The sequence below is a fragment of the Erinaceus europaeus genome, chromosome 12 (assembly GCF_950295315.1).
Source record: "Erinaceus europaeus chromosome 12, mEriEur2.1, whole genome shotgun sequence".
Classification (NCBI taxonomy): Eukaryota; Metazoa; Chordata; class Mammalia; order Eulipotyphla; family Erinaceidae; genus Erinaceus; species Erinaceus europaeus.
Window position 1 is genome coordinate 80,309,626 of NC_080173.1, and position 13,989 is coordinate 80,323,614.

The 13,989-nt window shown below is 42.1% G+C and overlaps 1 protein-coding gene and 1 non-coding gene across 2 annotated transcripts in view; one reads left to right on the top strand and one right to left on the bottom strand.

Moving 5' to 3' along the window:
• SMG6 (SMG6 nonsense mediated mRNA decay factor) overlaps positions 1-13,989 on the bottom strand; it is a 291,344-nt gene that overhangs the window by 229,849 nt on the left and 47,506 nt on the right. The gene's annotated exons all lie outside the window — the stretch shown is intronic.
• LOC132542329 (U11 spliceosomal RNA) lies at positions 7,568-7,700 on the top strand. Its single transcript, XR_009553417.1, has one exon. It is a non-coding gene; the product is annotated as a U11 spliceosomal RNA (small nuclear RNA).

Sequence of the window (13,989 nt, forward strand, 5' to 3'; positions counted from 1 at the left end):
TGTCACAGTGGATAAAGCTTTGGACTTTCAAGCATGAGGTTCAGTCCCAAGCAGTACATGTACAGAGTGATGTCTGGTTCTTTCTCATTCTCTTATCATTTCTCATGAATAAATAAATAAAATCTTTTTTAAAAATCTATTAAAATAGTTTTGATAATGATTACATAGATTAAGCTGATAATAAAAAAGACAAGAAAAACAATGTATGAGTACTAATATTAACAGTGTAGAAAAATAATATAGTTGGGGGTTGGGCGATAGTGCAGCCGGTTAAGTGCCCATGGCGCAAAGCACAAGGACCGGCTTAAGGATCCCGGTTTGAGCCCCCAGCTCCCCACCTGCAGGGGAGTAGCTTCACAGGCGGTGAAGCAGGTCTGTAGGTGTCTATCATTCTCTCCCCCTGTCTTCCCCTCCTTTCTCCATTTCTCTCTGTCCTATCCAACAACAATGACATCAGTAACAACAACAATAACAACTACAACAATAAAAAAACAAGGGCAACAAAAGGGAAAATAAATGAATAGATATAAAAAAAGACAAAGAATGTAGTTATCACTATAAGAATTAAAATCTTTATATATATATATATATATATTTTTTTTTTTTTTAAGAGTTTATTTACTTTTTAATGAGAAAAATAGGAGAAGAGAGAAAGAACCAGACATCACTCTGGCACATGTGCTGCTGGGGATCGAACTCAGGACCTCATGCTTGAAAGTCCAAAGCTTTATCACTGCGCCACCTCCCGGACCACAAGAATTGAAATCTTTAATTTAGAAGGTTTGTTAGCAAAACTCAGACAAATGTACAACAGAAAAACAGTTCTATCAAGATGGATTTAAGGATTCTGATCATGAGAAATACAAGTTCCATCTGCTACATTCCAATACAAGAGACCACAATTAACATCAGAATAAAAACCAAAGTCTTTACCATGATCTACAAAGGGCCTATGTAACCACCTTCCCCACTCCAACTGTCTCCCGTCTTGAATGTGCCAAGCAAACTCCTACCTCTGGGGTATTTGTACTTAACTCTTTGTACTTACAGTAATTCCAAACTTCACAGCACCTGGAAGTGTCTGCAGTTTTTGAAAATACAGTTACCAAGCTTCCACCATAGACATTCTGATTTAATTGGCATATGGGTGAGACCTGGATATCAGTATTTTTTAAAATTCAACAATGACTGTACTGTGCAGCAAAGCCTGAGAATCGCTGTTCTACTTTATCCAATTTTCTTCATTCTTTTTTTCTTCTTCCCTTCAGGGTTATTGCTGGGGCTCGGTGCCTACACTACGAGTCCACTGCTCCTGAAGGCTATTTTTTTCCCTTTTGTTGCCCTTTTTGCTTATCATTATTATTGTTGTTGTCGTTGTTGTTTATATAGGACAGAAATTGAGAGGGAGGTAAGACAGAGAAAGACAGACACCTGCAGACCTACTTCACCATTTGTGAAGCAACGGCCCTGCAAGTGGGGAGCCAGGGGCTCGAACCAGGATCCTTACACTGGTCCTTGTACTTTAAACCATGTGTGCTTAACCTACTGCGCTACTGCCAGACCCCCTAGTTTATCCATTTTTTAACAGCACATCATTTTTTAAAGATTTTTTTCAAATGCAAATTGTTCCCATTATTTTTTATTTATTTATTTATTTATTATTGGATAGAGACAGAGAGAAACTGAGAGGGGATAGAGAAAGAAACAGACACCTACAGCCCTGCTTCACCACTTGTGAAGCTTTCCCCCTGCAGGTGGGAATCAGGGACTTGAACCTGGGTCCTTGCTTACTGTAATGTGTGTGCTTAACCAGGTGTGCCACCACCTGGCGCCACAGCACATTATTTTTTTAAATATTTATTTATTTATTCCCTTGTTGTTTTACTGTTGTAATTATTGTTATTGATGTCATCGCTGTTGGATAGGACAGAGAGAAATGGAGAGAGGAGGGGAAGACAGAGAGGGGGAGAGAAAGACAGACACCTGCAGACCTGCTTCACCACCTGTGAAGCAACTCCCCTGCAGGTGGGGAGCCGGGGGCTCAAACCAGGATCCTTAAGCCAGTCCTTGCACTTCACGCCACGTGCGTTTAACCTGCTACACTACCGCCTAACTCCCAGCACATCATTTTCTACACACACACACACACACACACACACACACACACGGACTTTGTGTCGTTTGTTTACTACAGTAAGTTCACCTAAGTTGACTATTAAATACTGAAACAAATAGCCATCTCAGTCTCATCTCTAACTGTACTTTCTGCCCCCACCCATCTGACACAGCCTGCATACTTCAACAGCAGAGAGAAACCAGAGGGTGTGGCAGTGGGAACTAAACATGGAGCATTCAAGTCCTGCACTCTAACAAGCTGAGTTATTCCAACCTTACTCCCTTCTATATCTAACAAAGTCAAAATTTTCTTTGCTTAAAACTAATTCCACTGAGACCAGATGGCAGTGCACCTGGTTGAACACACATGTTACAATGTGCAAGGACCCAGGTTCAAACCCCCAGACCCCACTTATGGCAGGGGAAGCTTCATAAGCAGCAAAGCAGTGCTACAGATCTCTTCCCCACATACACACACACACACACACACACACACACTTCTCTATATTATCGAATTTAAAGGGGGGGCACCCTGAGTGGTAGATTCACCGTGTAGGTACCAAGACCCAGGGATAACCTTAGTGGCTAACTCCCCCAATGCTCTACTTCCAGACTGAATCTGGTAACTTCCTTTAGTCTCTAGACATATTTCACATAGCAGCTCTGTGACTAGTTATCACAATACATCTTAATTTATGCATGTATCTGTCATTAGGTCATCTCTAGCCAATAAAAGTTTTCCAAGGTGATAGAAAGTTGCTTACCATTTTGTAAAAAAAATATTATCGTAGGGCACCAAAGTAAAAACCCTGTGGTGAGGGGTAGACATGCAGCTTCCTGGGACAGTGGGGGGTGGGGGTAGGTGGGAGGGATGGGACACAGTCTTTTGGTGGTGGGAATGGTGTTTATGTACACTCCTAGTAAAGTGTAGTCATATAAATCACTAGTTAGTTAATATGAGAGGGGGAAAATTAATTGTATGCCTCGAAGTTTTTAAAACACAGACTGAGTCTTCTTAATATATAGGCTGTGTATATGATATGCCGACTCTCTCAAAAGCCAAGACCAAGTAGATCAGAGGCAACCAGTGGCACAGCTATTTACAAAATACTGGGTACTATACAGCAAACCCTAACAAAAGGACTTTTCAAAGTTAACCCAATTACCAAATAATGTGATGATAACATTAACTATCGATTGTCTTTTTGAACCCTAAGACAGCAGGAACCTCACATCTCCACTATAGAGCCTATATTTCTCCCAGTCCTAGAACCTTAGGATAGGGCCCACTTTCCCGCATGCCTCTCCCAATCCATATCAAATAATACTGCATCAGCCGATCGCAACCTAATCAACACCAACGATTGCCACCTCAACATGCTTCAGCTCAGACTGTGTCCAGAGACTTCACGTGTGGAATGACAACCCTTCAGCTTCATTACTTGGGTGAGACCTTTCCTTTCAGAGCATTCTCTAATTTGATCCTAGGTGGATCACTTTCTAACAAAGTCCCAAAACCTAGATATACACCAGGTTCTGTGAGAGAGAGCATATATTCACATGTATCCATAAACAAGTGCAAAATATATACCTGAAAGCAGAAGTACACTAGAGTTTGCAGTGAGCACCCCCCCCCCCCAACACTTCCTCTCCACTATTCCAAGCTTTGGGTCCATGATTGCTCAACAATTTGTTTGGCTTTGTATGTTAACTATCTTTTCAGCCACCAGGTTCCAGATGCCATCAGGATGCCGGCCAGGCTTCCCTGGACTGAAGACCCCACCAATATGTCCTGGAGCTCCGCTTCCCCAGAGACCCTACTAGGGAAAGAGAGAGGCAGACTGGGAGTATGGACCGACCAGTCAACATCCATGTTCAGCGGGGAAGCAATTACAGAAGCCAGACCTTCACCTTCTGCAACCCAAAACGGCCCTGGGTCCATGCTCCCAGAGGGATAGAGAGTGGAAAAGCTATCAGGGAAGGGATGGGATATGGAGATTGGGTGGTGGGAATCGTGTGGAATTGTACCCCTCCTACCCTATGGCTTTGTTAATTTATCCTTTCTTAAATAAAAAATAAATTAAAAATTATTATCTTCATTTATTGGATAGAGACGAGTCAGAAATTGAAAGGGGCGGGAGAAAGGGGGTAGGGAGAGGGAGAAAGAGAGAAAGAGGCACCTGCAGCACTGCTTTACCACTTTCAAAACTTTCTCCCTACAGGTAGGAACCAGAGGTTTGAACCCAGGTCCTTGAGCATTGTAACATGTGCGCTCAACTAGGTGTGCCACCACCTGGGCCCCTGAAAGCTGCTTATCTTTACAGACCAACAGGCACATGAGTATCTAAAAGGTAGTTACTATGATTGAAGAATTAGTAATAATTTTATTTCATTTTAATAAATTTTTTAAAGCTGTTTAAATCTTTATTGGATAAAGACAGAAATCGAGAGGGTAGGGAGAGACAGAGGAGCAGAAAGAGAGACACCTGCAGCACTGCTTCACCACTCACAAAGTCTTCCCCCTCCAGGTGGGAACCGGGGTCCCAAACCTGAGTCCTAGCACATTGTAACATGTGTGCTCAACCAGGTGCAGCATCACCGGCCCCTCATTTTAATAAATTTAAATATCCATATATAACTAGTGCTTCCCATATTGGTAAACACAGCTCTATACTGTGAGCTCCTTTCGTGAAAAAGTCATTATTTTTCTTTTTTGTTAAAGAGCACTGCTCAGTTCTGGCTATCTGGGAGTGTGGGGGATCAAGCCTGGGACTTTGGAGCCTCAGGCATTAATGCTACCTATCATTAATGCTATCTACTCCCACTCAAAAAACTCATTTCTATGTGGTCCGGGAGGTGGCACAGTGGATAAGGTGCTGGACTCTCAAGCATGAGGTCCTGAGTTCAATCCCCGGCAGCACATGTGCCAGAGTGGTATCTGGTTCTCTCTCTCTTCTCCTATCTCTCTCATTAACTAATAAATAAATAAAATATGTTTAAAAACTCATTTCTATACCACAGAACACAGGACTTACTGATAGATGCTAAGTGGGCAGATGAAGAGATGGATGGGATGAAGAGCTGTCATCACAGTACTACTTGTATGCTTTTACGGTTTCTGGCTTGCCACAGAGTACGTGAAAAAGATATATTCTAAAGCACAAACAAATCTCAGTCAAGGGGGCCGGGCAGTAGCACAGCGGGTTAAGCGTACATGGCACAAAGCACAAGGACTGGAGTAAGGATCCCAGTTCGAGCTCCCAGCTTCCCACCTGGGAGTCTCTTCACAAATGGTGAAGCAGGTCTGCAGGTGTCTATCTTTCTCTCCCCCTCACTGTCTTCCCTTCCTCTCTCAACTTCTCTCCTATCCAATGACAGCAATAACAAGGGCAACAAAAGGGAAAAAATATCTTCCAAGAGCATTGGATTCATAGAGCCCCAGCAATAACCCTGGAGGCAAAAAAAAATCTCAGTCAATGGGAGCAAAGGGTTGGAAGCGCTTATCTAGTATTCTGCTTGTGCCCAACTAGCCCACACACTGTGCAGAGTGCAGTCTAACGTAATTTTATCCATTGGGTTCTACCTTTCAGAAACTGGAGACAGCCACCAACTAAGGACAGATTAAATTCACAGGGCTAACTCTGTTCTTAGTAGTTAAAAGTAAAAGTAACCTAAGCAACTCAGACACAATTTGGTTTATGAACTCAAAGTTTTCCAACTGAATATAGCAAATAAGTCATGCTCAACAACCTTAATAATAATCAAAAACTCCACAGTACCTTTTATGTGTAAGGTACTAACTATCCAAGTACCAATGTCTGTCGTATTATAACCTTTCAAATTTACTCAATCTTTCAATTACTCAATTCTGCAGGTAGTGCTACTGTTATATCTGTGTCACAAAGAAATAAAGAAACAGAGGCCAGGAGACAATTCATCCAATACAGTACCAATCCTACTATTTGCAAGGCCCTAGGTGTGATCATCATGGCACCAGAGGAAACTGAGAATAGCTGAAAACTCTCCTGTAGCATCATATACACAAGTGGTACAAGAAAATACTTTGACAGTGGAAAACAAAGAGGTGGGGTGGTATTGTACAAAATGGTGGAGTGGTACTGTTCACTAAACAACTATTCCTTAAAAGAGTATCAGCCAGAAGACAGAAAAGAGAAAAATAAGAGCAATTACTAACAGGCGGAGGGGCATAATGATTATGCAAAGAGATTCTCATGCCTGAGGTTACAGAAGTCCCAGGTTCAATCCCCCACACCACCACAAGCCAGAGCTGAGTAGTGCTCTGGTTACCAAAAAAAAAAAAAAAAAAAAAATTACTAACAAGGGGCCAGGTATTGGCACGCACATACTATAGTACAGAAGGATCCAGGTTCAAGCCCCTGGCCCTCACTTGTAGAGAGGAAGCTTCCTGAGCGGTGAAGCAGAGCTGCAGGCGCCTTTCTTTTCTCTCCTTCTCTTGCTCTCACTCCCCTCTCAGTTTTTCGGTCTCTATCAAAAAATAAATAAGTAAATACTAAAAGCTTGTTTTCTGGGGCCAGGTGGTGATGCACCTGGTTAAGTGCAAACATTACAGTGAGCAAGGAGCCAGGATCAAACCTCTGGTTTCCACCTGCAGGGGGAAAGCTTCATGAGTGGTGCAGCAGGGCTGCAAGAGTCTGTCTCTCTCCCACTCACTACCACACTCCTTTCTCAACTTCTCTCTGTCTATATCCAATAATAAATAAAGGGATAAAAAATAAAATAACTTTAAAAAAATTTTTCGATAGCAGTAAAAACAATAAAAGCAGTAAGAAACAAAAAACTAATATTTTCCAAGATCAATCTACAATCTGCCTGATTAATAAGGAAATAGTTCCGTATTGCTCTTGTTTAGGAAATAATTATTCATGAGTCAAAGAACACAAGTCATTCACATACTATCACCAGTGGATTGTGGATAATCCAGAAAAAATATCTAAAAACATACTCTTCCTCCCTACTTACCTACCACAATAATGGAAACCCCTGAATCTCTCAGGAAAGGGAGGAGCAAGAACTAATTTAATAACCTAGGAGAAAATGAGACCTTCAGTTTAAAAAAGATGTGGCCACAAAGAAGGTTTTGAAAGCCACTCTGCTATGGGCACCAAAAAAGCAAATAACCAGCATACAGGGAGCTCTGACAACTCTGTATGAGCTTTGGATTTAAGCAAGACACCAAATAAGGGAAGGATTCTGGAGAATCAACTCCTAAGAAAAGTGTTTCAAGTTAAAAATGGTTATTGAGGTCTGGATGTGAAATTCTGTATCTGCTCTTTATCAACAGAGCACCTCTACCTCAGTGGCAGCTAACAGCAAGAAAAAAAAAAAAAAGAAAGGAAAGAAGGAAGGAAGGAAGGAAGGAAGGAAGGAAGGAGGGAGGGAAGGAAGGAAGGAAGGAAGGAGGGAAGGATAGAAAAGGGGCTTGTGTCCTGAGTGACACACATAGGGCACCTCATTCTCTCTGCGCACGGAATTGACATCAAGAGATTTCAGAAGCATAATTTTTGATGTTTGGGCAGCTGGTGATAGTTGGTTCTGGCGCCCTTAAAAAATAAAAAATTTTAAACAACAAGGGCAACAAAAAGGGAAAATAAATAAATAAATAAATAAATATAAAAAATTAAAAAATTAAAATAATTTTTTTTTAATTTTAAAAAATTAAAAACTGTTAGAACAAAAAAGGATTACACAGTGGTCCAAGAGGCAGCGCAGTAGTTAAATAATCAAATCCTCAAGCATGAGGTCCCAAATTCAATCTCCAGCGGCACATGTACCAGAGTGACGTCTAGTTCTTCCTCTCTACCTACCTCCTCCTATCTTTCTCACTAATAAATAAATAAAATCCTTTTAAAAAGGGGGGGGATCACACACAGACAACATGACCTGGCACAGTCTGGCATCTACCTGGATGCCAAAGACAAGGTTATAAACAAAGTAGGTAGAACTCTTGGAGTTGCACATGCCAGCGCAGCCCAAGCATTTCCAGGAGCAGGCACACTGTGATGTCACTTTCCTCCTCAACAGCTAGATAGTTCAGCAGTAGGGCCAAAAACCACAGACTGTAGGTGAGAGACTCAATTTCACTGTGACTGGAAACAAGGTCTGATTCCCTCTAGTTTTTCGTCAGTCATCCTTCCTGTGCTGGTTCCCAGACTCAAACTATGAAGTGCAAAATACATCTAAGGGCCAAGGGAGGTAGCTTGATGTTACAGCACATACCTAGAAAACCAAGGTCCTAGACTCAGTTTCCAGTACCATGTAGGCAAGGAGCTGTTCTGAGAGAGAGAGAGGCAGAGAGAGAGACAGAGAGACAGAGAGAGAGAGAGCAAACTAAACTTCCAATCTCTGATCTAGAGAGTCGGGCAGTAGCGCAGCAGGTTAAGGGCAAGTGGCACAAAGCACAAGGACAGGATTGGCGCAAGGATCCCTGGCTCCCCACCTGCAGGGAAATCACAAGCGGTGAAGCAGGTCTGCAGGTGTCTTTCTCTCCCCTCTCTGTCTCCCCTCCTCTCTCAATTTCTCTGTCCTATCCAACAACAACAATAACTACAACAATAAAACAACAATGGCAACAAAAGGGAATAAATATTTTTAAAAAGTAAAAAAAAATTCTGATCTAATTCTCTACCTTCAGTAATGAAAATAAATATTTTTAATATTTATTTATTTCCTTTTTGTTGCCCTTGTTTTTACTGTTGTTGTAGTTATTATTGTTGTTATTGACGTCATCATTGTTGGGTAGGACAGAGAGAAATGAAGAGAGATGGGGAGACAGAGAGGAGGAGAGAAAGACAGACACCTGCAGACCTGCTTCACCGCCTGTGAAGCGACTCCCCTGCAGGTGGGGAGCCAAGAGCTCGAACCGGGATCCTTATGCTAGTCCTTGCGCTTTGCGCCACGTGTGCTTAACCCGCTACTGCCTGACTCCCATGAAAATAACTCTTACTCTTATAGTATACTATAAAGAAGAAAAAACAGAAGTATTAACTTCTCCCAATTTTATCTATAGTGATCTATCTTTGTCATTGTTACTATTCAACTTATAGAATAATTTTTTTGGGGGGCCAGGTGGTGGCTCACCTGGTTGAAAAGGGAAAGCTTTGCAAGTGGTGAAGCAGGGCTGCAGGTATCATTCTGTCTCTCTCCCTCTTCCCTCCTGATTTCTGGCTGTCTCTATCCAATAAATAAAGATAGTAAAAAAATTTTTTTAAAAAAGAGAAAATTCTGGGGAGCCAGGCGGTCATGCACCTGGCTAAGTGTACATACATATCATCATGGGCAAGGATCTGGGTTCAAGCCCCCAGCTCCCCACCTGCAAGAACACTTCATGAATGGTGAAGCAGGTCTGAAGATGTCTCGGTCTCTCTCCCTCTCGATCTCCCCTCCACTCTCAATTACTCTCTGTCCTATCCGATAATAAATACACAAATAAATAAAAATATTTAAAAAGAAAAATTTTCAGTTTAGAAAAAAATATTAGAAGGGAAGAAAAGGATGAAAGTGCTACCAGTCAAAATTCAATTCTTGGGGTCCAGGCAGTGGCACACCCTGTTAAGTGAACACATCATCTTGTGTAAGGACCTAGGTGAAAGGCCCCAGTCCCTACCTGCGGGGGGGGGGGGGGGGGGAGCTTCACGAATGATGAAATAGTGCTGCAGGTTCCTCTCTTTCTCTCTCCCTCTCTCTCCACCCCCAATTTCTCTCTGTCTCTATTAAAAAAGAAAAGGAGAGAAAAGAGGAGGAGCAGTCAGAGCAGTGGATTTGTCATGCAGGTGCCAAACCCCAGTGATAACCCTAATAGCAACAGGAACACACACACACACACACACACACACACACACACAGTTATTCTGCTGGTCACACAAGTATGTTTAGCTAGTGATAAGTTATATAAACCTTTAAGGCTTGAGTATATGCACTTTTTGTATGCATTTATTCTTTAACAAAGTTTTTTGTTTTAATTACAGTACTTCTGGCTATTGTACAAAAAGCCTTTATTCCATAGTCAATACCATTTGCCCCATATGTTATACGTAGCCCTTTCCAACACTCTAGCTCTGAGGTGGTACAAAAAATAAATAAGTGACTGATTAAAAGTTTGGGGCTCCATTTAGGTACAGAAAGCTACACCAGTTTTAAATACCAGATTGGTTGTGTAGACAGACTACATTCCTATCCTACAGAAGTAGGAAAAAGGAAATTAGAAATGTGCTCATGGAAATAAAAAGAAATGTAGGAGTGGAATCCAGATCTGACTCCTTGTCTGCACTGGCCACAGAGACAGCTTTTCAGGGGCACCAAGGGCATGTATTAGTTCCTTATTCCACCTTTTAACAGATGTCACTTTGAAGGATTTTATTTATTTATTTATTTATTATTTATTCCCTTTTGTTGCGCTTGTTTTATTCTTATAGTTGTTATTGATGTCGTTGTTGGATAGGACAGAGAAGTCAAGAGAGATGGGGAAGACAGAGGGGGAGAGAAAGATAGACACCTGCAGACCTGCTTCACCGCTTGTGAAGCGACTCCCTTACAGGTAGGGAGCTAGGGGCTCAAACCAGGATCCTATGCCGATCCGCTGCACTACCGCCCGACTCCCGGTTTCAAGTATTTTTAAAAGCCATACAGTTTTACAGATCTGCCCAGAAGTCTCAAAGAAAATCTGCCAAGTAAATTCCTCAGAGTGAATGTCAACTGATTTACACAGGGTTTGCTTTACAAATTAGGACCTAACATCTCAGAGATTTGTGGGACTAGACAATTCAAAATCTTATTAGGTTTAATATCTTTACCAGTAAAAAAAAAAACCCAAAATGCAAAATCAACCAATGTTATTATCCAGTTCCTCTCCCCATGTTTCATTAGTTGTAGTCCTACTGTGCAACGGTGAAGGTCAAAAATAGGACTTATTGCCAATAGTTACAGCACAAAACATAATTTATTCGTAAACCAAGCTGGGCTTGGCTCAGAAAGCTTCCCAGAATGATGGAAGGCATGACTTTAGGATGACTCAACCTTTACTAATGCATAAAATAAAGCAGAGAAGAATTATTTGAAGGGTATATTTCTAAGCTTTGAGCCAAATCAAAAGCCCACAAGTATCTACTTTGTGATGAGTCTTCATTTCCAGCTGACTGATTAGACAGATCAATGTGGACATCTGTACCACAGTCGCAACACTCTAATGCAAGACTCTTGGCTAGAAATTGCAGAACCGTTCCCACCACCAGAGTTCTGTTTCCCTATTCCCTCCAATGCAAACTGCAGTGGTACTCCCAAAGTCACAGTTAGAGACTGACTGTTATTTCTGTAATTATATACATATATCTTTTGCCCATTTTTTTCCTGTGGTCCTCCTTCTCTTCCCTTCTAAGTCACACCTACTCTTATTACTACTACTGAATGTCTTTCATTTTTACCCCTTCTCTCTGGTTCCTGATGGAAGTGGGTTAAAGAGTCCTTTAGTCATCTTCCCCTAACATCTCTTCCCCCTCTGGGAGTAAGGACCAAAATTCATTTTGGAATGCAGGCCATTCTTTTTTGTTTGTTTAACTAGAGCACTACTAAGCTCTGAACCTGGGAGCTTGAAGCCTCAGGCATGAAAGTCATATAACCATTATGCTATCTCCCTGTACAAAAAAAAAAGGGGGGGATCTTTACGCTGGTCCTTGCGCTTTGCGCCACATGCGCTTAACCTGCGCTAACCACCCAACTCCCCAGAATAATGATTAACAAAAAAAAAAAAAAAAAAGTACTCAAAGGCCAGTTGGTGGCACACCTGGTTAAGCGTTCATGTTAGAATGTGCAAGGACCGGGGTCGGGCGGTGGCGCAGTGGGTTAAACGCACGTGGCGCAAAGCAAAGCGCAGGGACCGGCGTAAGGATCCCGGTTCGAGCCCGCGGCTCCCCACCTGCAGGGGAGTCGCTTCACGGGCGGTGAAGCAGGTCTGCAGGTGTCTATCTTTCTCTCCCCCTCTCTCTGTCTTCCCCTCCTCTCTCCATTTCTCTCTGTCCTATCCAACAACAAAGCAATGTCAACAATGGCAATAATAACCGCAACAAGGCTGCAACAACTAGGGCAACAAAAAGGAGGGAAAAATGGCCTCCAGGAGCAGTGGATTCATGGTGCAGGCACTGAGCCCAGCAATAAGCCTGGAGGGAAAAAAAAAAAAAAAAAGAATGTGCAAGGACCCAGGTTAAAGGCCCCAGTCCCCAACTGTAGGGGGAAAGCTTTGCAAATGATGAAGCAGGGCTGCAGGTGTCTCTCTGTCTCTCTCCCTCTCTATCACCCCCTTCCCTCTCCATTTCTATCTCTATATCCAATAAATAAGGATAATACAATTTAAAAAAAAATGTACTCACTAAGCATTTGTGGAAATCACCTGAAAGGGGTCAGGGAGAAACTTGATTCCCCCCTGGAGATAAATAAACAGCTACTAGCTAAACTGATAGAGATTTTTTTTCAACTGGCTAAGTAAGAAAGAAGGGGGGAAAGACCCATATAAAACTGTGAAGCTAGTTATTTAAGGCAGTGCACAAAATATATACTGTGCCACAAGATAAAATAAATCAAAAGTGAAAGAGAAATCACAGAGGGGAGTGAGTGGTGGCTCACCCACAAGAGAACATATGTCACCATGAGTGAGTACCCATGGACAAGACCCCAGTCCCCACTTGCAAAGGGAAGCCTCATGAGTAGTGGAGCAGTGCTGCAGATGTCTCTCTTCCTGCACCGCTCTGTCTCTCTCTTAGTGTCTTTCTCTCTCCCACCCCACATCTTTATCCTCACCTCTATCAAAAAGAAAGAGAAAGGGGAAAGGCTGCTGGGAAAAGTGGAGCTTTGAAGACACTGAGGCCCAGCAATAACCTTAGTGCCAAAAAAAAAAAAAAAAAAACCATAAAAAATATTAGAGATCATTAGTAGTAAATATTCAACAGAAAAGACACGCCAGGAAATCCTTCGTGCTTATTAAAATAAGTTATAAACTTGGCTCTGATCTTTGAATTAGTAAATTACTCCAAATAAAAAATCATAAATGTGGATGAGATTGAAAAACAAACAAACAGGTTAGACAGTGTCACACTTGGTAGAGTGCACATGTTCCAATGCACACAGAACCAGGTTCACGTCCCTGGTCCCCACCTGCAGGGAAAAGCTTCAAGAACAGCTCTCTCCCTCTCACAATCTCTCCCTCTTCCTCTCCATATCCCCTTCCCCTTTCAATCTCTCTTTCTGTTGGAGGACACAGCCACTAGCACACCCAGTGGAAGTACGCAACTGCGCACCCATTATCTCAAAATAGCTGAAGACTGTCAAGTCATTCAGAAACACACACACCCAGCACAACAATCTACTGATACTAAAAACAGAAATTTCTCTTACGTATTTCTACAAAGAAGATACCAAGTAATGTAAATAGCAAATGATCCCCTAAGCCTCTTTGCTGTTATTTGTCTTAATATATATTGATAACCTCACACCAAAGCACAATTTAGTCAAAGCAATACAACTAGAGACGACAAGTCACTTAGGTATACAGTTCTTTGATGGTCTAGACATGAATGACATGGAAACACAACAGTTGGAGAGATGTCTAGTGATTTGCTTAACAGGTACTCAATACATTCTGGATCAGTAAACAGATTAAAGAAAAACAACTGGTAAAAATCACTCAAAAGTTCTTAAAAATAACACTATGTAGGAAGTCGGGCTGTAGTGCAGCGGGTTAAGCACAGGTGGCGCAAAGCACAAGGACCGGCATAAGGATCCCGGTTCGAGCCCCGGCTCCCCACCTGCAGGGGCGTCGCTTCACAGGCGGTGAAGCAGGTCTGCAGG